The 26,413-nt window shown below is 46.4% G+C and overlaps 1 protein-coding gene across 1 annotated transcript in view; it reads left to right on the plus strand.

Moving 5' to 3' along the window:
* Positions 1-975: 975 nt before the first annotated feature.
* The window catches only part of SYN3 (synapsin III), a 417,649-nt gene continuing 392,211 nt past the window's right edge, over positions 976-26,413 (plus strand). The window contains exon 1 of the mRNA XM_081059169.1: positions 976-1,147. The gene's annotated coding sequence lies outside the window, so the exon portion shown is untranslated. The remainder of the gene's footprint in view (positions 1,148-26,413) is intronic.

Here is a 26,413-nt window from a genome sequence, read left to right on the forward strand (position 1 = left end):
TCCCTGAACACCTCCTGTGGGACACCATCATTCTCTTTATTCCCCAGTTCTCCACACGTCACTGGTATTTTCCAACTCTTGGTGGGAGGTGTCTGCATTGTCTATAACCCTGGAGGCAGGAAGTAGACAAATGGCTTGGTTTGATCTCAAGTGGGGGTTTCAAAGAGGGAGCCAGCTAGGGTGCAAACAGCCTGGCTTTTAAAGCCAGGCTCCATCTCTTGAGCAAGTGACTTATTTTCTCCGAACTTTATTTTGTCTACCTGTGAAATGGAGCTGATAATGTCCACTGCTCAGCATAGGAAGTAGTTGTGAGGATGGAGTAAAGTACTAGGCACATAACAAACGCTCAGAAAAATGTTATCGCATTTATCTTTGGGGGAGGAAGAGTTTCTGAACAGACCAGTGGTCTCCACACTCTGTACACTGTTTAAAATTCATGTATCCATGCTCCATCTGAAGAATCTGATTTAGATGGTTTGGGGTGGAACAAAGCGGTCTGTATGTTTAGAAAGCACCCCAGATGATCCTGATAAAAGTGAGGGCCAGGAACATTGGTTGAGACCAAATACTGGAATCATTGCTAGGGTTGCACAGCAAGGGGTTAAGCACCTAGAAGCTGAATGTTGCCTTCTAGGAATTATTAGCCAATGACGGTGCTAACCGATGATGTAATGTCTCTGGCTGGCACTTCATTGGTTAAGTGTATTGTTTCTCTCGCTTCAGCTGCCAGGAGCAAAGCTGGAGCCCAAGGGTTAATCATTCTGTAGCAGCAGATCGAGTTATTTCTTTTCCATTCCTCTTCTGCTAGGTGTGAGTGGATAGCACAGTAGCAGACTGTTGTCCTTCTCCTCCCAAGAAACAGTTGCACCTTCCTCCTTACCTCCTCCCAAGCAGAGCACATGTCTCCGTAGTACTACGGAGGAGGGCCAGGCTGAGGAGGAGGGGAGCGCGAGGGGGAGGAGGGGGATAGGGATCAGTGAAGGAGCCGGGAGCTCTTGCAAAGTTCCCTGCTGCAGTCTCTCCTTGCCACTGGGGACACGCACAGCCCCAGCGGCTCTGGCCTTACAGACGTCCTACTGGATGAATTGCTAACCTGTCACCTGCTTCTGAGCGCTGCTCAACCTGGCGGGGACTCTCAGACTGGGAGGTGAGCCCAGGGTTTTGGAAGAGGGAGTGGGCCTGGCAGAGAGGGGCATGAGGGCAGTGGGAGGGCACAGCTCTCGACTGAAAGGCAGGCACATTCCACTGCTGCCCCAGGTTGCATGCAGTGTGACCTTGGGCCCCGTGGTCTCCCTCTCTGGGCCTGTTTGCTCCAACTCAGCGTGAGGCTCAGCTTAGGGCCCGCTGAGTTCTGGGAGACACTGGCTGGGAGTGTGTGCTGACCAGGAGCTGCAGACGGCATGCTTTTGGTGTAGCTTTCTGTCAAATGCTCCTTGAAGATCCATGCTTTGTTCTGGGAATCTGGTACCTGAGGCGGTGTCAGGTGGAGCCAGCTCTAACCCTGCCTCTCCTCACATTGTCTGAGCTCCCTCCTTGATGCTCTCTCCTTCAGCAGAGTGGCCCTTGGTAGACTCTGGGCTGAGCTTTCTCCAGAAAAACCTGAATGGTCTCAGGGGTTTTGGTCATGTCGTCTGGGGGGACCTTTGGGTCCCCGACCCTGGAATCATCATTGCGCCTCCTACTTGTCTCATGCTGGAGCTCCTAGGGGTTGGGAGAGGAACTGTTTTTGTATTCTGAATAGTACAGTTGTGAGGATTTTCTTGTTTGTGTTTACTGGGGCAAGGATTCATTGCTCCAGCCTGAGACGTCTCACCCTGCCCAGATCCTAATGCAGGTATGTCTGCCTGAAGGTGTAAATTGAAAGGAGCAGAAATGGGGACGGCCAAAGGGAGCAGAGTTACTGGGAAAGACGGCTAGCAAGAAACCCTGACCTTTATTTCATAGGTACTTCAAGAAAACCTTGCATTTCACAGACAAGCTGTGATGCTGCTTCTCTCTTGCAATCCTCCAAAAAGTGCATAAATAAAAAGGTCTGTTATCTGTGTGTTTCAGAATTTGGTTATAAACGGGGAGCTCCCAATTTCCTTAGGGAGACAGGAGCCGGTACAGGGTTCTCCCTGTGTCTCTGATGACCCTTGGCGTCTGCGGCCCTGCGTTCTGGGTCCAGCTTTGCTGCTGAAGGACATGGAGGTCCTTGGCCAAGTTGCTCGGCCTCTCTGGGCCTCAGCTGCCTCATTTGTCAATCACACAGGTAGGAGGGAGTTGGATGAGTTGACTTTTAGAGCCCCTCTAGCTCTATCTGTCTGTGCTTTGGGGTGCAGCAAGCCTTTGGAATCTGAGTCTGTTGATTAAGTGGGTTGGATGGGTAAAGAACATCTGAGTAAAGGGACATGCAGCATACGTCCTCTGGGTGCTGTGGACTTTACACGTGTTTGAACTCATCTCACCCTGCCAGTAGCCCTGGGATTAGGGAGAATTAACCCCACTCTACAGATGTGAACATCAAGGCCAAAGGAGAGTCAGTGACTTACCCAAGATCATCACTTAGTAAGTGTTGAGACTGATATTTAAACGTGTGCAGGTGAACATACTGAGGTGGCGGCAGGTGGCGGGAGCTGGAATCTGTATCTACCTTTGCTTCCTCGATGCTCTTCTTTCTACTGGAAATCACACATTGATTTTAGGATCGACCAGTTCAGCCATATTATTGTGGATTATCCAGTTTACTGTCTGGGACAGAAAATTAGGGGACCCTGGGTCCAAAATGGACCTTACAATCATTTGGACCAGGCCCCTCAATGTGTCACTGAGAAAATGGAGGTCCAGAGAAGTTCGGTGACTTGTTCCATGTCACTCAGGGAGCTGATAGACCGCAGGGGGTGCAGACCAAGAGCCCTCGTCATAGGTGTTTGAAGTTGTGTTATTATTCACTAGTGTTTTTAAAACTTTCATTTGAGAACTTTGGGATCACTGGATTTAGTTATTGTCATCTCCAGGCCCCCTTAAAGTGCCAGAGAGTTGGAGTAAGACCCGTGGAGCAGCTACTCTACACCTGGCAAGGTGGCAGGTGTCTGAGACAGGAACGGGGGTAGAAGCAAGCGGACTCTTCTACCCCCTTGAGGAGCCGCAGGACGGAAGCTGTGTTTCATGAGGGTTGAGTTCACAGGTCAGCAGTCTTTCCCAGTGGGTGGGCTGAGGCACCGATCCACTGATTCCCTCTGTCTGTGCCTGGCCCCTCATCTATACCACTGTAAGAACACTTGCCACAGGACACGTGGTTTCTGTTCTTTGTCTTCCTAACTGAGCTACGTGTTTCCAGGGCACCGCTCACAACACGTGGAACTCAATGTGTCACCTCCTGGGGGAGGTGGGTGTCACTATATTGGATGTACAGAAATGTACACCCAGGAGCAAAAACCATCAAGTAATTATTTAACAGCGTAGGGCAGATACTCAACTCTTTTCTTGATCAGTGTCACGTTAAGAAAGACTCATCTTAATCCCATTCTTCAATATGTGAATGATCATCATAGGAAAGAGGGAGTATAATTATTCTGCAGGGCGGAAGAGCAAACAGAGCCAGCAGCACTGGGTGGCAGCTGGAGGGGAGCGGGTAGCAGGTAAATAGAGGACAAGTGTGCTGGCGCTGGGAGCCGTCCAGTGGGTAGGAGTCTACACTCTATGTCCCTGTCATCAGATGTGGGTGGTGACCCTCAGGGACTGCTCTCCTGGCAAAGAGTAGCCCCCGGAATCTCTACCTTCCCTTCTAGATCTGAACTGTCTCGATTATCTGTGAAGCAGGAGTCAAGGAGAGGGGGCCTGGGGTCTTGCACAGCTGTGTCTTACCCCTTCTTTAGTACCCCAAATTGTAGTACTGGGAGAAAATCATTCGTAGCTAAAAACACCCTTGAAAATATTTGAATTGCCCGAACATTGCAATATGCATGATGATGAGGTATGCGACCCTGAACAGTAATTTCTGTGCTAACTTGTGTGCAAAACATGACCTCGACTAAAAGAAGTAGCAAGAGAATGTCCATCTGCAGTCGCCTGGGTCTCCATGCTGTTGTCTCGAAGGTAAATTTCTAACTGGCATGGGGAGGAGGGTGGGTAGAGAATTCTCAGGCGTTCTTGCTTCCTTGCAGGTGTTATGCCATGCTGCTTGAATCAGCAGACTCTAACACCTTCATCCATGTTAACTGGTTTTTCCCAAAGGTAATGAGAATTAAATGACAGAATATATGGGGCAACTCAGAGCCCAGGAACTGTCACAGAGTAGATCCTCCGAGCATTTGTATTGGAAGGTAATCAGGATCTTACTTTAGCAGACTTGTCTATGCTGGTGTTTGAAAAGTTTTGGAGAAGAACCTGGCCATCTGTGTCCGGGTTGGCATTTCCTATTTGAGGTTGGCTCTTCCTGACAGGGTTCACCTTCATGCCCCTGAATGTTGCTTCTAAAATCCAAAGTGGAAAAACGAATGAGGTTGGAAGCTACACAGATCTGAGTGCAAAACAGCAGACACCCCCCCCCCCTCACCGTGGTGTGACCTTGGGCGTGTTACTTAACCTCTCTGTGTGCAATTTTTTTTATTTCTCAAAATGGATCAATAGAACCTACCTTGAAGGATGGATGGACGGTTGAATGAGACCTTTAGAGAGTATCTAGAACATACAGAGTAGGTGTGTTCTTTCATTTGTTGGCCTTGGAAAGATATTGCAGAGAGGTGGTGGTTTGTTTTGTTTTTCTTTCTTCAGTCCCACCTCCAACTTCCTCACATTCATAGCACTTCTGGGTAGCTCTCTACAAGCCTTCAGGCACCCTCACATGGCAGTACCCTAAGAATGCCTCTGCTGGCAGCGTGTCCCCTCCCAGCTCACCCTCCTGCCAGTCGCCTCACCGAGCACCAGCGAGTAGCACTTAGAAGGGAGATGGTGAACTTAATCCATTTTTTAAATTTATTTATAGGGGTGACAATTGTTAGTGAAATTATTACTCCATTTTTAAAGCACCGAGAGCTGAATTAAACATCCTGGGCTGGGGATGCTTTACTCAGGGGCCAAGTGGGCAGGTGATTTGAGGGGTGCTACAAAGAAGCCAAAGTGTGGCTCCAAGTTCAAAGCCTTGGGAATTTCATCCCTGAATGCTCATCTCTTGGGTTTCATGCATTCATCCATTTCATAAATATTGAGGGGAGTTCTTATCCTGTGGTGGGCCTCATGCGAGGTGCAGGGGAGACACCCAGGCACTGTACAAACAGGATCCCTATCCTCACGCATCTTATTTTCTGGTGGGGAAATAGAAAATCACCATAACAAATGCCTTGTGTGACGTCGGTGAGTGCTGAGTGCCATGAAGGAAAATGAACCAGTGGAAGGACATAGGAAGATGCCCTTATGCTAGAAAAGTCAGTTACAGAAGGTCTCTCTGAGGAGTTGCTATTTCAACAGAGGCATGAGTGGCATTTGGGAGGAGGTTTTGGAAATGCGGAAGATAATTCCACGCAGAGGGAATAGCGAGTGAGCCTCAGGGCGGGGAGAGAGGCACAGAAGGGAGAGTTTGAGAAGATGTGATTTGAGAGGTACCCGAAACCAGGTCTGGCGGGGACTCCTGGGCTGTGGGGGGAAGTCTAGATTCTGTTCTGAGTTGGAAGTTTTGAGCAAGAGGTTACGTGGTTCGACTCATTCTTTAAATTGATTTTATTTTTCCAGTCATCACAGTCCAGTTGGTAAAATGAACTTTGTTCTGATGTTCAGTTTTATGACTTTTAAGCACATGTATAGATTCATGGAACTGCCCACATCCCAGTGAGGACAAACCAGTCCCATCGTCCAAAACGTCTCTTGTGCTATCCCTTTAATGTCACAAACACCCAAATTCTGACATTTGGCAACTACGACTTTCCTTCCCATCACTACCATTTGGTCTTTTTGAAAATGTCAAATCAACAGAATCACACAGTAAGTAACTTTCTGAGACTGGCTTCTTTCCCTCAGCGTACTGTCTTTGCGATTCCTCCACTTTGCTGTGGGTATAAATCATTTGTTCCTTTTTATTGCTGGCTAGTATTCCATTGTATAGACGTGCCAGTGCGTCTACCCATTCACCCCTTGGACAAGATGTTTCCATCTTTTGGTGATTATAAATAAGAAAGCTGCTATAAACATTTGTGTTCAGGCTTTTGTGTGAATGTACATTTCTGCTTTTCTAGGGTAAATACCCAGGAGTTGGATTGCTGGGACATATGGCAAATTTACATGTAACTTTCTAAGAAAGTGCCAAACTCTTTCCCAGGGTTGCGAGACCATTTTCATTCCCATCAGCAGGGTATGAAAGCGCTAGATGCTCTGCATCCCTGTCAGCACTCGGCATTTTCAACATTTTTTATTTTAGCCATTCGAATAATTCAGTGGATTGCACCATGGATTTAATTTGCATGCACCTATTGGCTAATGATGTTGAATATCTTTTCACATGTGTATTTTCCATCCTTATGTCCTCTTTGGGGAAGTGGATTTATTTCAGTGGAAAAATTTCAGGTTTATTACCCATTTTTTAATTGCTTTTGTGATTTTCATTGTTGACTATTTTTTATACCTTCTGGATACCAGTGCTTTTGTGAATATGTGATTTGTAAATGTTTAGCTTGTTAAGGAATCATTCTGACAGCTACGTGGGAAGGAAGCTAGCAGGCAGGGGTGGAAGCAGAAGGACCCTTGCAGTGACTGGACCATTGCAGTGGTTCATGGGGAGAGATGGTGGCAGTTTGGACTGAAGTCATTGATGTGGAAGAGATGAGAAGTGGTCAAAACCAAGAAGTCTTTCCAGAGTAGCGCCACCTGAACTTGGTGATGGATGAGCTGTGGAATGTGAGGGAAAAGAGGAGTCAAGGATGGGAACACTGCTGGAGGGGCTGAGATTATAAATATAATTTAGGCATGGTCTCTGCCCTCACATAGTTCACAGTCAAGTGAGAGGAGCAGCACTGTAAGTCGTTCACCGGGAATGTGACCACGTGTGCTCTCAGAGGTCACGTGGAAAGTATTGGGAGAGCACAGGTGATGGAGAAATCACAAAGTGTAAGGTCTCCAAGACCAGCACTCTGGATGGCAGCTCTCAAACTTTAGTATGTATAAGAAGCAGCGGGGAGGTTGTTAAAAATGCAGCTGGCTAGTCTCCTGCCCCCAAAGTAGGCGGTCTGTGGTTAGCAAGCGCCACACATCATTCCCTGCAGGCGATTGATGGGGCTGACCACACTATGAGAAACCCTTGGAGGAGCTGGGAAAACTTCACAGAAGAGGTGATGTTTAAGGTGGGGCATCACAGCTTGATAGGGATTCTGACTTGGAGAAAGCAGGGAGAAGCACAGTCCGGCAGAGGGAAAAGCGAAAGCAAAAGATGGGAAGAATGTTGAGAATGGCTGGAGACGAAAGTACAGATTGGGTGACAATGATAATTATTGACCAGAGTGTACATGGCTGTTTAGTGACAGGTGGGAGTCACGTGTCTTCTGTGCTCAGTGAGTCTTAAAGCAGCAGCTCATCCGCTCCCTGGTTACTAACAAGGTACCCGCCGTGGTGAAATGTACCAGGTGGACCCAGAGCTGAGTGTGCAGAGTGGCTGCTCTACTTTCAAGCCTCATGTGATGAAGCGCCTCTGAAGAAAGCTACTGCTTTGGGTTAAAACTGACTATTTTTATTTTGTTCTGGGCCAGTTAATTACAATAAGGTATATCTTGTGGGAGGTTTGAAAGGACAACAGAAAATATTGTAATCCTGTGATGTCCCTAAAAGTGGTTGTTATATGTGGGATTGTTTGCCCTCATACTAAATGGCCCGAGATTATTATGTTTTTAGAGCTGTTCTAAATCTGTCTTTCTCCTTAACTTCCCCTGTTTCAAGCAGCTAGTGTACTTTCCTCCAGCAAAATTCTTTCTGATTTACCACATCAGAAAGAATTACTTACATCCGTTTGACTGAAGTAAGGGAAGGAAAGCAACTAAATATTATTTCCTAAGGAAGAATCAATAGAATGTGACTAATGGGCTTTTCTCCTTTTTGTAAGGTTCAGAGAGACGTGCTGTAGACTGGTGGGCTTGGGGCCTTTTCCCTTTATTTCACGGTTCTCGGTGTGTTGGTGTCTTATTAAATTTGGGCTGTTATAACAAATTACCATCGACCCGGTGCTTAAATAATAGATATTTATTTCTCACCATTCCGGAGGCGGGGGATTCTGACATCAGGATGCCAGTGTGGCAGGGTTCTGGTAAGGCTCCTCTTCGAGGTTTGTACACGGCCATCTTATTCCGGCCTCACACGGTGGAGAGCAGGGAGAGAAGAAGGACGCTCTCTCCTGTCTCCTCCTATGAGGGCACCAATCCCGTCATGAGGGCACCACCCTCTTGACCTAATTATCTCCCACAGGCCCCCATCTCCAAATACCATCATGTGGGAGATTAGGGCTTGACCATATGAGTTTGGGGGGACGAGAGGGCCATACACATTCAGTCCATTGCCGTTGGGTAGTTGAGTTGGAGCAGCGAAAGTCCCCGGGCAGTGGAGAAAGGAATGCGATGGGATCTGGGAGAGTTCGAAGTTCCCTTTGGCAGAGAGCGAGGGCGTTCTGGGGGGGCTTCCTGGGCAAAGCCTGTCTGAGCTGAGTTTTGAAAGGTGAATGGAGTTCGTGAATCCGATGGGATGGGGAAGGGCTTCGAGGAGACTAAAAAGGAGGGCATCCCGGGAAGCAGGAACAGCGCATGTAAAGGCGTACGACTGCATGGTAGGTAAGGGGATACGTGTTTAGTGCACAGAACGGTGCCAGATAAAGCTGAAGAGGGAGCTGGCCCAAGTCAACAGGGTCTCTGCACTGCGCGGAGGAGCTTGCATAGACCCGTACCTCCAGGAGCAACTGCTGCATTTAAGCAGAGCAGTGACGTGGTCAGGTTTCCGTTTTAAAAAAAAAAAGTCTAACCGTCTATGCTATGAAAATGGACTTGGAGAAGACCTCATTGGATGCATTGCAGTGGTGTGTGAAAGAGATTGTGCATGCCTGAGTTAGAGGTTGAGAGAGAAGGAGGGAAGTATGGAAGCAGCCCTTTCCTTCATCCGCACACCTGGAATAAACTTCTTTTCTCTGTGATGGGGCCATAGGGAGGGAAATTTGAACAATTCCTGTCCTCAAAAAGTTCATAATGTAGGGACCTCTGAGAAACCCTTGACAATCAAGAGATGGATTCACTCAGCTACTTTGATCTACAAATGTATTTTGAACACTTGCGACGTGCCAACCCTCTCTGGTCAGTGCTGGAGATATGACAGAGAAAAAATAAATGAAAGTCCCTGTCCTCGTGGGGATCACATTCCAGTTGGGGGGAAGCACAGAAGCACTATGTATTTTACAGCAAAAGTAAAATGTAAAATATGTTAGATGGCAGTGGGTATTACGGAGAAATACCCACTAAGAGAAAACTAAAGTAGGGAAGGAGAGAACGGGTGTCAGGAGAGGGGCTGCAACTGTTTAAAAGGAGACATTTGAATAAAGAGCTAAAGAAGGCAAGGGAATGTTATCACAAGCCTGCAAATATAAAGGTGAAGCACCTCGCTGGAGGCAGGGTTGGGGTAGTGGCTTTCAGCGTGGGATGTGGGCTAGTAGACCTCAGTCTGAATCCTGGCTCCACGCTGGCCTGGCTGGGTAACCTTGGACATGTCCTCTCACCTCCTTGAATGTGGATTACTTTATCCATAAAATGGGATTGGCTTTGCCCATCTCCCAAGATGGCCATGAGGCTGGAAAGAGACCCTCATCGCTGAGCGCCGAGCCTGGCATACTGAGAAGGCTCACTGTAGGGTACCTTTTCTTCACGCTGAGGATGATTCTGGCTTCATGGGAAGGGGGCCCTGTGAGGTGAACCCCGGAGGTTCTGGAGCAGGATTTCCTGACCAGGGCTCTCTGCTCCGCTGCCTCAGGCTCTGCAGAACAGTCAGGCCGTGGGGCAGAAGCCCAAGTCTCGGAACAACCTGGTCGCTTCCTCCGGCATCTCAGGGGTCCTTCCCTACCCCGCCAAGTTCTAACCTGACCGCCAGGCAGGATTCCTAACTTGCCTCTTCTGTGAAATGGGATGACTGGCTGCCCGGGCTCCAGTTGCATCACCGGATTCTTCCCTCCATTCCTGCTGCCACTTCCATAAAGAAGGTGCTGCAGCACGCTGGGGACAAGGAGCCAGGGACTCAATGTCATGCCAGGTTCTGTGGCCCTGGAAGGTCTCGCTGTATCCTGAGAAGGATACTCTCCCCAGGCAGAGGGCCCACCCCTCTGGGAAAGGACGCGAGAAAAGCGTTTTGTGATTACACGTTTTGTGGAGGTGAATGAGAGCGCTGGTGGACGTGAAAACCAGTCGCCTTTTGTTCAGCAGCTTGACCAGTGAGCGCAGCAGAAATGGCTGTTTTCTGCAGGGGCTGGAGGAGGCGGCTGCTGCTGGAGCCACGGCAGTCCCAGCTGTGACAAGGCTCTTCCCTGCTGCGGTGTGACGGCAGAGAGGGTTGTACTCTGGAAGGAGTCCGTAGTGGCTGGCTGCGGGGAATCTCTGGGTGGAAATCTGATGCCGGGATAGGAAAGCTCTGCTTGCCTTGGGTGCTTCCCTCTGCCTGTCCCATGTCATCAACCCTTAAGTATCCTAGCGCCTGGCCCAAGGGGACATTACTGCAGCTTGGCTAAAGCCAGCGCCTTTGAGGGGAGGAGTCCCGAGGCAGCCGCCTCTGCTGCACAGGGGCGTGATGGAGGGCAGGGGGGATTGCCTGGGTATCCTTTTAATCTGTTCCTTTTTTCTCTTTTCATTTTCTGAGTCTTTTGTTTTCATCCATTTTTCTTTTTTCAGTTTCATTCTTTTATTCACGCACTCTAGTCTGTTTCTCTTTTCCTTCCTTCCTTTCGTCCTTATTTTCTTCTCTCTTCCACCCTTCCTTCTTTTCACCTACTCATTCATTTGGTAATTCAGTGTCAAGCCCTCTAGCATTTTCTCAGCCCTGGGCTAGCACGGGTGACACCTTTCCTGCAGCCCCCCCAGCTCAGTTGCTCCAGCAGAGAAGAGGGATGAGGAGAAACAAACGGGCAAAACTTAGGGTTGAGGGCAGAGACTCTACAGTCAGACCCTCCAGGTTAGAGTGTGGTCACGTCCTCAATGTGGTACCATAGGCAGGTCACTGGAGCTTTCTGAGCTTCAGATGATGGTGCTTCAGCTCTAACATCGGAGTAACAGAACCTTCTCTGGAGAATTGCTAGGAGTGAGAATGCGGAAATGTGCTTAACCGAGGGCCTGGCAAGTAGCAAGCATTCCGTCCATGTTGTTAATATGAAGACAGTCTGACAAGTATTATCAGCAATCAGCATCAAGGAAGGCAGAGAAAGAAACCACTCTGCTGTGTCCGGGTCTTGCCCTTGAAAGTGAGAAGCAGAGATACGCACCTGAGTTCTTCAGGAAGAAGCAGCCCAGGGGTGCAGAGGTGACAGAATACTTGGCTGGAGGGGTACTGCTAGTGTGGGGTGAGGAGCCCAACCGCCTGGGCCGAATCCTGACCCCACACTGAATCACAGGGGCCCCTGGGCAACTTCCTCTCCCTTCTCGGAGTCTCAGGTTCCTCTGCATGGAAAGTGGGCATGATAACAAAGGATTTCTGTTGGGACTAATTGGTTTAATATATGAACAGACTTAAAACCGTACCGAGCACATAGGAAGCACTATATAAATATTAGCTGCTGTTGTTGTTACGATCTCCATTAGAGCAAAGGTCACACAGCCAGCCAGCGATGGTGCCCGCACCTGCTCCTGTCGTGAAAATAGGCACGCCAGCCTTGCCCACACCTGCTGCTTTACCTCAGGAGGCCGGCTGCCAGCTTTCCTAGTCTCCAGGAGGAGACTGTGTCCTCATTGCTGCAGCTGAGCCTGCATTTCCAGAACTTTCTGAGCCGGTGGCCGGACTCAGGCTCCCCAAGGTGAAAGGCACTGCAGTATCTGCCACAGAGTGCTGCCCAGTAGGTGCCAGGCTATCAAGAAGTATCCCCGCTGATGTGTGAGTTGAGAGAAGGGTGGGCTAGCAGCAGCCCAGAGTATCTGGAGATAGACTAGATGGAGCTAGGTGCAAGATTTAATTTTGCCACTTACCTGGTATGTGTTTCAAGTCGTTGAACCCCCCTGAGCCTCAGTTGCTTCATCTGTAAAATAGGATTAGTATTTGCTTCACAGGGTTGTGTGAGGATTGAGGAGACGATGCTTTGGTGAGAGATGATGGTGGCTTGGAACCTGGTGGTGACTTTGCAGTTGAAAGAAGAGAATCGATTGGAGGCTGTGTGGGAGAGAAGAGTTGATGATGGCCTGGGTGTGGGAGGCTGCAAAGGGAGGAATCATGGGATTCCTCACATTTCTAGCGTAAACGCAACCGAGTGGGCTATTTCCTGAGATGGGGAGGAGAGAAGGGGGCAGTTTGGGTTGGAGAAGATAAAGGGAAATCAGGAGTTCTGTTATGGATATGAAAGATTTAAGGTGCCTAATAGCAGGCCTCTGCTCTCCCAAGTGAACTTGCTAAATCCTCATTAGGGTGGCATCTGCCCACCAGAAGCACGGCCAGGGCCCAGGGTGACTATCTGCTCTGGCAAAGCTTCCTGGGCAACGACCGTGTTTCCCTGAAAATAAGACCTAGCTGGACAATCAGCTCTAATGGGTCTTTTGAAGCAAAAATTAATATAAGACCTAGTCTTATATTAACATAAGATCGGGTATAATATAATATCGGGTATAATATAATATCGGTTATAATATAATATCGGGTATAATAATATAATATAATATAATATAATATAATATAATATAATATAATATAATATAATATAATATAATATAATATAATACAATACAATATAATATACCAGGTCTTATATTAAGTTTTGCTCCAAAAGACGCATTACAGCTGATTGTCTGACTAAGTCTTATTTTCAGGGAAACATGGTAAGAAGATTGAAGGCTGCATTGTTTCTCTCTCTCTCTCTCTCTGTCTCTCTCTCTGTCTCTCTCTCTGTCTCCCTGTTTTTTCTATTGCTCCTTGTCTCTGTTTCTCTCCCTGTCTCTGTCTCTCTCTTTCTGTCTCTGTTTCCCTGTCTTTTTCTATCTCTCTATTTTTCTGTCTCTCTTTTTCCATGTGGCTCCACCTCTCTCTCTCTCTCTCTGTGTCTCTGTCTTTCTCTGTCTCTCTGATCTTATCTACATGTCTCTCTTTTTCTGTCTCTGTCTAATTCTGTCGATCTCTGTCTCTCTGTGTCTCTCTCTGTCTCCCTGTTTCTATCATTCTTTGTCTCTCTGTCTCTTTATCTGTCTCTTCTCTCTCTTTATCTCTGTGTCTCTGCCTCTCTCCCTCACCTGTCAATAGCTTCACTCAGGTATTCCAGATGACTGGTGTTTCCCTCATTTTAGCCCGTCCTTTGCGTCCTCGGGGACTTTGTAGCCTGAGTGAGCCTCCCAAAGGTCTCCTTTGTCTCTAGGAAGAAGGTTACTGATTCAGCTCCATGCGTTTTCTGATCCAGCAGAAAGGAACGCCTCATCTGTTCGCAGACCTTGGCAGTGCTGACATCTCTCCCTTGTCTCCAGGTGCCCGGCTCTGCCTGCTGCCATCTCCAACTCAGTGAGACCGAGCCAGATACCGTGGCTCTCCCAAACCCGCAGCTATGGGTGTGCTCAGGGCTCTGCAAGGACAGAGGGCAGCTCTCTTGGTCCCAGTTGGTTGGTGACAGTAGTCAGGGAAGCCTCCCTGGAGAAGGATGAGCTGAGTCAGAAATACAAACCAGCTGCGAACGTAGGAAATCAAAGGGAAGGTCACTCTAGGCAGAGAGAACGGAGATGTGAAACCATGGGGATGGGGCCAGAGCATAGGGATGGGGAACAGATTCCAGGCCCTCTCTGAAGCTGTTGTAAATTAGCATTCCACAGAATATGTCTGAAAAGGAAGGAGCTATGATAAGCACAAGGAAATTCTGAGGCCATTCCTCTCTCTGCTCCCTCCAGTCATGTGGAATTGGATTTTCCCCGTGGAAAATGGGGAAATGAACCTGGGGATGAACCTGGGGAGCACATGGCAGACTCCTGGGCATCACACCTGGCCTCCCTAGATGCCCTGTGGCTGTCTGCTTCTCATCCAGTCTGTGTCTTGGGAAGGCAACATTCTCTAGTAAGACCTGGACCCAGGACCCAGACTGCCTGAGTCTGAATCCCTTCTCTACCACTGAATCAGACAGAAGGCCTTGGGCAAGTCACTTCATCTCCCTGGGCCTCAGTGTCCACATCTGTAAAATGGACGTGGTGTTAATAGTGGTTTATATCTCTTAAGATTTTTATAATGACTAAATGAACCAACGTAAAGTAAAACTCATCTGTCTTTGCTAGGCTCTTGGCTCTTTATTCATAAAATGAGATAGTTGAACTGTATCCTCTTTAAGATTCTACTTCAGAATTTTAGGCACTGAAACACGTGGATATAAATTCTGCTTCTGCCACGGGGCTACTGTTTGATCTTGGATAAGCAACTTAACCCCTCAGAGATTTCATTTTATTTATTTAAAGGAAATGATAATACCTACAAGACAGATTTTAATGAGTATCTCAATAAGAAGATAAAGAGAATTAATTTCTCATTGGAAACTATCAAGTCCCTTTCACATTTAAAATTTGTTCCTGAAACAATGGCTCTGATTTAATGGAGGAATGAAAGATAAAGAATCAGGAAGGAGGAAAAGAATGGAAGGGAAGGAAGAAGTGGTGGAGGGAAGAAGGAAGGAAAGGAGGAAGGAAGGAAGGAGGAAGGAAGGAAGAAAGGAAGGCAAGCAAGCACAGATGCCTTTACTAAGAAGGCACCTCCCTGGAATTGTCCTTTGAAATGGGATAAAAACATAAAGGTGGGGTTGATGCTGACCAACTTGCATTTTCTGAGCAGGCCCACATGCAGGAGGAGGCACGGGGAGCTCTGCTGGGGGGGATTCCAGATCCATTTGCCCTCCATCAGGAGACAGCCCCCTCCCACAGCACCCCTCTACCCCCAGCCACACTCTGCACCTTGGTGACATAATCAAACCTCAACACTTCTGCCTTCATTTAGAGATGATCCAAATGTTCTGAGTCCTGGGCTGTTGCTGCAGAATGAGGTGTGGGCCCGAGGACCTTCAGGCAGGTGCCGCTCTGGGGGATGGGCTTTGGGGAGCAGTCAGACCCACACTGATGCGTCCAGAGACTCAGGTGTACCCTTGGATGCTAATTTGTCCCAATGTCTAAATAGCCAGGTTTTCTCAACTAAATCAGGATACAGAGGCTTTCGAGGTTTTCTTTGGCAGAGGTTGAGGGAACAGAGTATTCTCAGCCTGCATCCGGAAGTAGCGAGGGCTTGGGTTTCTAACCAGGCAGATTGGCATAGCCGCCATAGCTTTAGGAGTCTCAGATGCTCTCACAGGAGTTGGGAAGTTGATTTTCCAGAGGCAGCAGGACTCCAGCAGGGGCCAGTTATTGGGGAAGGATTCTGGGATCCCAGTCAAGGTTTTAAGACAGAGCTTGGATGCTGGGGTCTCCGATTTTCGCAGCCCAACTGGTCAAATAAAAGAACCTGGGCCAAGGTCAGCCCTTGGGTCACTGATAGATTTAATTTTAGGGATGTTAGGGAGTAGTAAGTAGTATTTTTACTTTTATTGAGGATTATTGGGGTACAATATGTTTCTCCAGGGCCCATCAGCTGCAAGTCGTTGTCCTTCAATCTAGTTGTGGAGGGCGCAGCTCAGCTCCAAGTCCAGTTGCCGTTTTCAATCTTTAGTTGCAGGGGGCACAGCCCACCATCCCATGCGGGAATTGAACCAGCAACCTTGTTGTTGAGAGCTCGCGCTCTAACCCACTGAGCCATCAGGCTGCCCCTCCTGAGGGTGAGCAGCAGCTTGTTGTCTTCAATCTAGTTGGGGAGGGAACAGCTCACTGGCCCATGTGGGAATCGAACCGGCAACCCTGTTGTTCAGAGCTTGTGCTCTAACCAACTGAGCCATTTGGCCGCCCCAGGTAGTATTTTGAGCTTGGAATTATACACAAGCCTGGGGTACCTTAGGACTCCTGGCAGAAAATGTGACTTGGGGAGGCCCCAGGAACCCACCTCTTGTAGCTTGTTTTGGAAAAGTGAATGAATCACAAGTCCTCTTAAACAGGGTCACAGAGTATATTGGTTAGCATTTTCTCAGGAAATCAAGAAAGATGCCATTCATTCATTCATTGATTCATTCAGTTATTTCCTGAGGACCTACAAGGTGCTATGGGTACAGAGCTGAAATACAGACCCTACCCTGGGTGATCTGAAATCTAAACCAATCATCACTGCATCAGGAGCCACGATGATAACAAACAGCCACAAACTCTCGATGGCATAGATGATAAACATCTGTTTTGGTCATGTGTCTTTAGGGTGGTAGGGAGTTGACTAATCTTAGTGGGCTGATGTGGGCGGCTCTAAGATACAGCTGGAGCCTAGGTCTTCTCCATGTGTCTCTCCCCCTCACTGGGTCCGTGCGCCAACCCACGGGACATGTCCCCATGGCAGTGGCGGCAGTGCAAGAGAGCAAGTAGAAGCACATGCTGTTTCTTAGGTCCATGGCTCAGAACTGGTGCACTGTCAGGTCCGCCCTCGTTCCATCAGCCAAAACTAGTCCCATGGCTGGTGCCAAGTCACTGGGCAGGGCAGCCACCCAGCCTCTAGTAGAAGCAACTGCAGAGTCACCTGGCAAACTATGTAGATCCTGGGAAGGGTGAAGAATCGTGGCCAGTAATTCAAACTACAAAGTTGCCCACCCCACCATCGGTGTAGTTATTTATTTACGAATCACAAATGCTTTACTGATATATTGGGTCCATAAAATGTACATACCAATAAGAAGTTTAGGGGTGAGGTCAAAAAATGATACAGAAGTTCAAACAATGTTTTCCCTCTACAGTCAAGGGTAGCAGCTTGGAAATCCCTGGGGGGTGCACTTCCCATCGTGGAGAGTCTGGTCTGGAGAAGTCTTTCTCCAAATGTGGCGCAGATGACTGCAGCAAGTCATTTGGATCCTTTGGGAAAGCTTGTTAAATGCAGATTCTGGGCCACTGAGGATGGAGCCTGGGAATTTGGATTGTTAGAAAGCATCCCAGGTGATATGGGTGCATATTAGAGTTTGTAAATCAACAGAGCAATCAGCCTATGATGGAAGGAAACCAAAGGGTGGTTTCTCAGAACCCCCCTCACCCAGCCTGGAGTGTGCGGGGGGTGGTCAGGAAGGCTGGCCTGAATGAGTGATGCAGGAGATGAGTTCTGAAGGAAGGGGACACTCAGCCACGCTGGGGAGAAGGCTGTGCCAGACAGAAGTTGCTGCATTTTGAGAGTTGTCCTCAACAGAGGTCTCGCCATGTTCAGGGAGCCCCACGTGTGGTGTATGTGATCAGAGCAGAGGATCAGGGAAGACGTCCTCAAGGGTGAGTCAACAGATGAGTACGATTTAGCCAGAGAAGGGACATGAGGGTGGTGTGGGGACAGAAGGGGCCTGCTCCAAGCTGGGGGTGACAGAGCTGGCGTTCCCAGCCTGAATGTGAAGGACATTACCTTGGAGGCCATCGGCAACCACAGAAAAGTGTCTGCACAAAGTGATGCGATCCTGTCTAGTCTAAGGGCCGGAGAGGTGGGGAAGGACTGAAGAGAGCAGACCTGCCTGTGCGATACGGCTCTGGTACTCGTGGGAATGAGGGGGGCCCGGCAATGAGAGGAGGAGAGAGCTGCGATGGAGTTCTAGAGCCGTTTACGAGACAGAATCCATGGGGCCCTGGGGAACAAGAAGGAGGGAGAACTATGAGTGCAACGTTATCTTCAGGGCTTGAGCCTGACTGATGTGAGGTGAAGGGGTGAAGGAGGCAGAGAAGCTCCTTCAGGAGACGATCGTGCACGGAGGGGCTAGCGGTCTCGAGGATCACCAAGGGGGGCATCTCTCTGGCCCCCGCGTAGAATGAAAATGCCTAGAAATAATATTGTGAAGTGTACCCACAAGACCACATGGTTTATTTTACAGTAAATTAACACGTCACTACAATTCACCTTTTTTTTATTTTGAAGGGCCTTTCACGGACAGCAGTCACCGAGGGGGATGCCCGTTTAGCTCCAGACCTCAGGTTATCAAGGGCCTCTGTTTAGATTTTTGACCCGACTTTCAGGTGAAGGTCTTGAGCAATCCGAGGCAAATCAGTGTGATTGATTGTCAGAGAACACCAAGCTTATATCCCATTCCTACCTGGGGCTGCCTGGAAAGCTCGATAAATTCTGTTTGCAAATAAATCCAGTGGTTATTTTGCAGATTACACAGTTAGAGTTGCTTTATAATTTTAGGTGAAGAGCTTTAGTGTGCTTTCATTTGATCCTGTTTTGGCATTTCTCTATTTGCACATATTTTGGGTTGGGGAGGGTGGTCTTGAATAGATGGAAGAATTTCACTTCTCTTAATCTCAAAGAGACTCTCTCAAAATTTCCAACAAGGGGAGTGAGTTGTTTGGTGCTGAAGGCTCACTCACCCACAAGGCCTGGCTCCCAAGCCCGAGTTCTCCGTGGTGGGGGACCCACGGGGTCCCACCTGTGGGAACGAGAGTGTTGTCACCCACAGGAGATCAAGGCCCGTGTGAGTGGATTTGAACACATGCAAGACAGCACACACTTTCCTATAACTGTGGCTGGAAAAGAACGCTGAGGATGAAAGGCCCCGCAGGTAGATAGGTGTGGAGATGGAGCCGCTCCCTCGGCAGATGCCTGCTTGACCTTTTTTCAGGAAGTGAAGCATTGCTTAACCCTGCAACTTGAGTGGTACAGCCTCTGGGTTCTCAGGCTCACCCTACACTCCCACACTGCCTGTGCTCATCAATATATTGATGAAGCCCGGCCTATGTTATCTCCATGAATTTTTAAACTTTCTGCTCGTGCAGAAAGGGTTTTAGCAGCTATTAATTATCCAAACACTGGTTCCTAATGGGGGAGGAAAAAGGACATCTTTTAGCACTCATTGAGCGGAGATGGAGGGGGGGGCGGCGGTTATGTGTCTTGCTGTGTTTCCATGGGGGCAGAGCTTGCTAAAAAATATCAGGTATTCCTTTGCGTCATTCCAGTTTTGGTTCAGCTTAGGCTCCTGTGTCAGGCGTGTGATAGCTGCTTTCTTTGATAGAATCACACATTTCATCTTTGCAAACAAACGGTGAGGATGGCTTAATTTTACTCCTGTTATTTTACACAAGTTCACGCAACAAATGTAAGTGCCTGTAGGCTAGGCACTTTCCTGGGTGCTTAGAATACAGCAGGGAACAAATCAGACAGTGACCTCTGTTCTTGGAGGCTTACGTTTTACCAGAGGGAGCAGAGAATCAACAATAAGCAAACCAAGTGAGTCAGTTCTATAGTTTATAGAAGACAGTATGTATGAAAGATAGAACGAGAGCAATAGGGTAGCAGAGATTCCGAGGACCAGGCAGTTTAACACCGGGTGTCAGAGGAGGCCTCCCTGAGAAGGTGACGTTTGAGCAAACGTCTGAAGGAGATGGAGAGAGCCCTGCAGGGTTCCGCAGAAAGAGTGTTCAGGTGAAGGCACACCCCGTGCCAGGGTAGCCGCTGAGCAGGAAGTTCAGTCATTGCAATGTGTCTTCTTCCTTTATTGTCTAAGAAATGTTCCAGGCCTTGCATATTCCTTTACCTAGTGTACCTTTGCAGGAGAGCCGGGTGTTCGCCCCTGAAACAGCATGTCGTCGACATTTGTAGAGCCCTTGAAAGACTAAAAGCCATTTCTGGAGGGGGGGGGGTTAGGAGAGGGTATGGAACTCGCCTGCATCCTGGGTACGATGGTGGCTACACGAATGTGTGAAAATTAAGAACTGTCCACCAAAAAAGTCTATCTTCCTCTATGTTAACTTCAAAAATACATCTTGTGAAAAGCATTTTAGTTTGGTCTGCCCAAAGACCCTGTGCAGTAGGAAGGTGGGGATTAGTGTGTTCACTTCGCAGATCAGGAACCCGTGGCCTAGATGTTACTCAGCTGGAAGCGGCAGGGCTGGGTCTCGAAGTCAGATCCACGCAAAGCCCATTCTCAGGTAAATACTGCAGTCCCTGCCATGCCTCCCACGCTCACGCTGACCACACGGTCAGGCCTTCTGGCGATGGGAAACACACACTGTCTAAAAAGCAATCCGACTAATGAGAACAACAGTGAGCGGACTGCTCAGCATGTGCCAGGCACTGTTCTAGACACTCTCCTTGTATGACGTCACTTACTTTTCACAAGAACCCTGCGAGATGTGCTATTATACTATCTCCATTTTACAGATGAGGAAACGCAGGCCCACAGAGGTTAAGAAATTTACCTGAACCTACTGTGCTGGTGGTAGTGGCCGAGCTGGGATTAGAACACAGGCAGTCTGGGTCCAGGGGCAGGAGCTTAAGTGGACCTTCAGGCTTACGCACGCTATCCAGCTGTGTCCAGCACCAGAGAGGAGACCACGGTCGTCCTTGTCCTGGGTTTGATAGGGGTCTTGCACTTGAAGAATCCTTTTTTTTCTTCAGTAAAGCACTTTTTTTCTTTTTAGTTTAAGGTTCACAAAAAAATGAGAGGAAGGTACATAGATTTCTCATATGCCCGCTGCCCCCCAACACATTCATAGCCTCCCCTGTTATCAACACCCCCCACCAGAGTGATATATTTGTTACAATTGATGAATCTCTATTAACACATGATAATCACCCAATGTCCATCGTTTACATGATGGTTCACTCTTGGGTTTGTACATTATGTAGATTTGGACAAATGTATAATGACATGTACCCATCTTTAAAGTATGGTACAGGGTATTTTCATGCCTTAAACTTCCTCTGTGCCCTACTTATTCATGCCTCACACCCCCACCCCCCTCAAAGCCTGGTAACCTCTAATCATTTTACAGTTGTCCCTTGAACAACACAAGTTTGAACTGTACGGTTCTTTTTCAATAAGTTCTGTAAGTGTGTTTTCTTTTTTAAAAATGAGTTTCTTAATAACATTTTCTTTTATCTAGCTTACTTTATTGTAATAATTCAGTATGTAATACATATACCGTACAACATATGTGTTAATCAACTATTTATTTTGTCAGTAAGGCTTCCCGTCAACAGTTGGCTACTAGTACTTAGTTTTGGGGGTGTCAAAAGTTACACACAGATTTTTGGCTGCATGAGGGTTTGGCATCCAACTGTCAAGGGCCAACTGTCTATAGTTTTGCCTTTTCAAGAATGTCATATAGTTGGAATGACACAATATGTCGCCTTTACAGATTGGCTTCTTTCACTTAGTCATATGCACTTAAGTTTCCTCTATGAGTTTTCATGGCTTGATAGTTTGCTTCGCTTTAATAAATAGCATTCCTTGTCTGGATGTACTAGTTTATCCATTCACCTACATCTTGGTTGTAGGAAGACATCTTGGTTGCTTCTACGTTTTGGTGACTGTGAGGAAACATCCTGCCATAAACACCTGTATGCAGGTTTTTAGTGTGGGCATACGTTTTCAAGTCCTTTGGGTAAGTACCAAGGAGTGTGATTGCTGGATTGTATGGTAAGAGTGTGTTAAGGTTTATAAGAAACCACCGAACTGTCTTCCCAAGTGTCTATGCCATTTTGCATTCCCACCAGCAATGGATGAGAGTTCCTGTTGCTCCACCTCCTCACCAGCATTTGGTGGTGTCAGTGTTCCATGGTTTGGCCATTCTGATAGGTGTGTAGTGGCATCTCATTGTTTTTTTAATTTGCATTTCCCTGATGACACATGATATGGAGCATTTTTTCATACGTTTATTTGCCATCAGTGTATCTTCTGGGGTGATGTGTCTGTTAAGGTCCTTTGGCTCATTTTTAAATTGAGTAGCCTGGGAACCAAGACTGCAGTAGGAATGATAAAGAGGAGAAGATGATATTCAAGATGTTTGGGGAGACAGAACTGACAGGGTCTGGTGACTGAGAGGCTGGAACTGGTGAGGGTTAAGGAGGAGAGTGTGAGACTCAGGTTTCTGGCTTAAATGAGTGGACTGATAGTGGTACCTCTGGGAGGCAGAGGGTGGGGGGGCAGGTGCATAAATTCATCTGAGGATGAGCAAGGAAATGAATCTGGGGTGTCTATGAGATACTTGAGCAGAGATGTCCATTCTCCTGTCCAGGCTGATCAGTTGCTCATTTTTTCCCAAAGTAGCTGGTGCCACTGTGAGGCGGCTGTCATTCTCATGTACTTTTTCCCATTTTCATGCAATACCTGTATATCTATGATTTGTACTTTATTCTGTCTTGTGTCTCTACCAACAAGTCTGAAAAGTCTCCAGCCTTATTTTGTAACCCTTCCCAGTAAAGTGTTTCTTCCACTAGAGCCTCTAAGAAGTAAGCTTGCAAAGGTGCTCTATAAAGTGTTTGTTTTGTTTTATTTTTCTTGTCTGGTGTGGTCACTCCTTCCCTCTAGTGGTCATTAGTGGGGCAGCATGGGGCTGAGTACTCTGCTGGCCTACTACACTCTGTCCCAGAAAGTCTTCCTGCCCCTGTTACTCCCAGAACCTCTCTCATTCCCACCTTGTCCCACTACCAGATTAAGGCTGGCTTTGAAGAGATATCCAGTGTCTAGTGGCACAAGAAGTGAGTGACTCACAGAACGGGAAGGCACCTTGAAATCACATAATCCAACTTCCTTTTTCACACTTAAGGACCCAAATGATTGTAACAGTCTCCTAACGTGTCTGGCTGCTTCCATACACATCCTCTACAGTCTGATTTCTACAGAGTAGGCAGACTAGATTATGTATCTCTCTCATATTTAGAGCCCTCCAGTGGCTGACTTTGACACTTGGATTAAAATCAAAATTATTTTCTGCATGGCCCTTCATGATGTGGCCCCTCCTTACTTCTCTAAACATTTTCTTATAAAAATCTCCTCCTTGTTTCCTGGTTGGGCTAGCCGTCCTTCTGTTCTTCATATTGCCTAACTCTATGTACTTTCCGTTCCCCTCATTTTTCATGTATCAGCTTAAAGGTCAACTCCTCAGAGAGGCCTTCCCTGCCCCTTTCCATGTTAATCCCTATGGCAGCACTTTGTGTATTCCTTACTAGCTCTTGCCCCAATCCATAAATATTTGTTCACTTGTTCATTACCTGCCCCCCTTTACCAGACTGTAAGCTCCCCTGGGGCCTGAAGTGGGAAAAGTTACAGGAAGAGCCTTTGATTAACAATGGAGTTGGTCAAAAGATAATGAGGTGATTCTCCTGAAGGTAGGGAATTCCCAGCCATGTAAGCTTGATCAGATTTCCTAAAGAAGGAATTGTCAAATAATCTCTAAGATCCCTTCAACTTTAACATTTTGTTAACTTTTCTATCTCGTAGTTTAAAAATGAGAGAGGTTCAGTTCCCGTAATGACTCAATAGCTTGTGTTGTGCTAACCATTTCGTAGATGATAATCGTAAAGCTTGGATGAAATGTTTGAAAGAAACTATTTGAGGTTCCTGGATTAAAAGCAAAAAATAGGTAGAATATGAGGGGATTTGACCCTTGGAAGAAGGGAACCACTAAGTAAGATCCATATGTATGTGGCTCTTCCTTGAAAACACCCCCTCCCCCAGTCCAGGTGGCATAAAGCAGCTACGCCCACAACAGAAAGCTGTAGTTTTATTGGTTTGACAACTCAGCGGACAGAGTACAGGCTAACAGAGTAGCTGGAGAATGAGGAAAGCTAAAGAGATGCCCCAGTTTCATGCTCCCAGTAAGATCAGGTGAGGTCTCTTGTTAAAACTGGATTGTCGTTCAACCTCTCTTTCAGCCCGTTTCTGCTTTTCATACTTGTCCATAGTTGTTCATCAGGATAATACTCTCCAGTAAACTTCCTGCTTGCAAATCACCATGGCAGAGTCAGCTTCCTGGCTCAGGAACGTGACGTTACAACAATCTAATTGATATCTATAGAACATTACACCTGACTACTGCAAAATACACATTCTTTTCAAGTGCTCATGGAACAGTCATCAAGATAGAGCGTATTGAGCCATAAAATTAATCTCAATGAATGTCAAAGATGTCAAAGGATGAAAATCTTATAGACTGTGTTCATTAATCAAAAACGAATCGTATCAAAAGCAATAACAATAAAATATCTGAAAGAGCCCTGGAATTTAAAAATTAAATATGTGACTAAATAACACATGGGTCAAAAGAGAATCGCAAAGAAAGAATAATTTGATTTGAACAATAATGAAAACACATCGTGTCAAATTTCTGAGATGCAGCAAGAACAGTGCATAGAGGGAAATGCATTACTTTAAGTATTTATATTAGAAAAGAAGAAAGATTTAAAATTAATGATCCACGTTTCTATCTTAAGCGTCTAGAAAAAAGAACAAATTAAATGCTTAAATCCAAAGTAAGAAGAGAAGATGTAATAAAGAGCAGATATAAGTGAAATATAACCAGCTTACCTGTTTAAAATGGACCAAAGACTTAAACAGACACTTTGCAAAAGAAGGTATATCAATGGCCAGTAAACCCATGAAAGTCGCTCAATCTCATGCGGTATCAGAGATAAGAGAGAATAAATTAAAACACAAGATACTATTTTACACCCATCAGAATGGCTAAGATTAAAGACTGACAACAACCAAGTGTTGTAAGGATGTGGAGCAACTGAACTCTCCAATGAATGTGCAAAATGGTACAACGACTGGGAAACTCTTTGACCGTTTCTTATAAAGTTAAACATATGCCTACCCTATGACCCCAAAATTACTTTCTAGGTATGTATTTTCCCAAAGAAAAGCCTCTCTCTCTCTCTCTCTCTCTCTCTCTCTCTCTCTCTCTCTCTCTCTCTCATTCCTTGGACACAAAAAGACTTAAATAAAAAAATTCACATAGCAATTCTATTTACAGTACCCCCAAACTGGAAACATTTCAAATGTCCATCAACAAGACAATGCAATAACAACTTGTGGTTTATTCATCTAGTGGAAAATTACTCAGTGATAAAAAGCAGAACGTCTTTGGATACATATAGCACAGCTGAGTCTCAAAGCCATTATGTTGAGGGAAAGAAGCCATCCACAAAAGAAGCATATATGTCATTACATTATATGAAGTTCAGGAATAGGTAAGATTAACATGTGATGATAGACATCAGTGTTTGCCTATGGGGTTGAGTGGATTGACCAGAAAGGGGTGTGGGAGAACTTTCTGAGGGGGATTTCATAAGTCTTATACCAGTGGATACATTTATCAGAACAAAGACTTGTACACTTGAAAATCATGCATCTCACTCTAAGTAAATTTTACTGCAATAAAAATGTAAAATAAACTTAACAAAAAAATATACGGGGTCTAATTGCCTGGTTTAAATAATCATTTTTCTCAATAGGACATTTTAATTTGAAATGAAAAATTTTTTTTTCTAAACTTATTTTGTTCTGTTCAGAAAAGCAATACATATGTTTCTTAGTCTGGTAGGGCTGCCGTAACAAAATGCGATGGACGAGTGGCTTAAACAACAGAAATTGATTTCTCACAGTTCTGGAGGCTGGAAGTCCAAGTTCAGGGTGCCAGCATGGTCAATCTCTGGTGAGAGCTGTCTTCCTGGTTTGCAGAGACAGCTGCCTGCTCTCTGTGTCCTCACATGCTGGAAGGAGAGCAAGCTCTCAGGTGTCTCTTCTTACATGAACAGTAATCCCATCAGGAGGGCCCTACCCTCATGACCTTGTCTAACCCCAGTTACCTCCCAAAGACCTCACCTCCAAATACCAGCACATTGGTGGTTGGGCAATATGAATTTGGGGGAGTACACAATTCAGTCCATAGCGTATATATTCTAGAAAATCTGGAATTATAGGTAAGGGAAAAGAAAAAGGAGAAAAAAAACAACATATAATCGCATTACCCAAATATAATCACTGTTAACATTCTGATGTATTTTCTTTCCAGAGTTTTGGTATTTCAAATTTTATGTGCTGGGAGTCATTCTGGACCTATAATTTTGTATCATGATCTTTTTATTTATGACATGAACTTCTTTTGTTGTTGCTAAAAATCCCATCTTAAGTACGCTTTTTTAATAGCCACGAAAGGTGTCGCTGTGATTGTGTTATAATTGATTTGTTATCCTGTGATTGAAGGTTGAGATCCTTTCTAGTATTTTGCTAGTGCAAATAATGCAGGGGTAAATACACTGTGCAGGGGGCTGTCTCTATCACTCAGATTCCTTCCTTGGGATAGAATTCCAGAAAATGGAAATTGTAGGTTAAAAGGGTTTGCTCTAATTACATGCTGCCAGATTCCTTTTCAAAAGGATGTTCCCACTTCACGTTGCCCCCAGC

This window comes from Rhinolophus hipposideros (genome assembly GCF_964194185.1).
Source record: "Rhinolophus hipposideros genome assembly, chromosome: 9".
Taxonomy (NCBI): Eukaryota; Metazoa; Chordata; class Mammalia; order Chiroptera; family Rhinolophidae; genus Rhinolophus; species Rhinolophus hipposideros.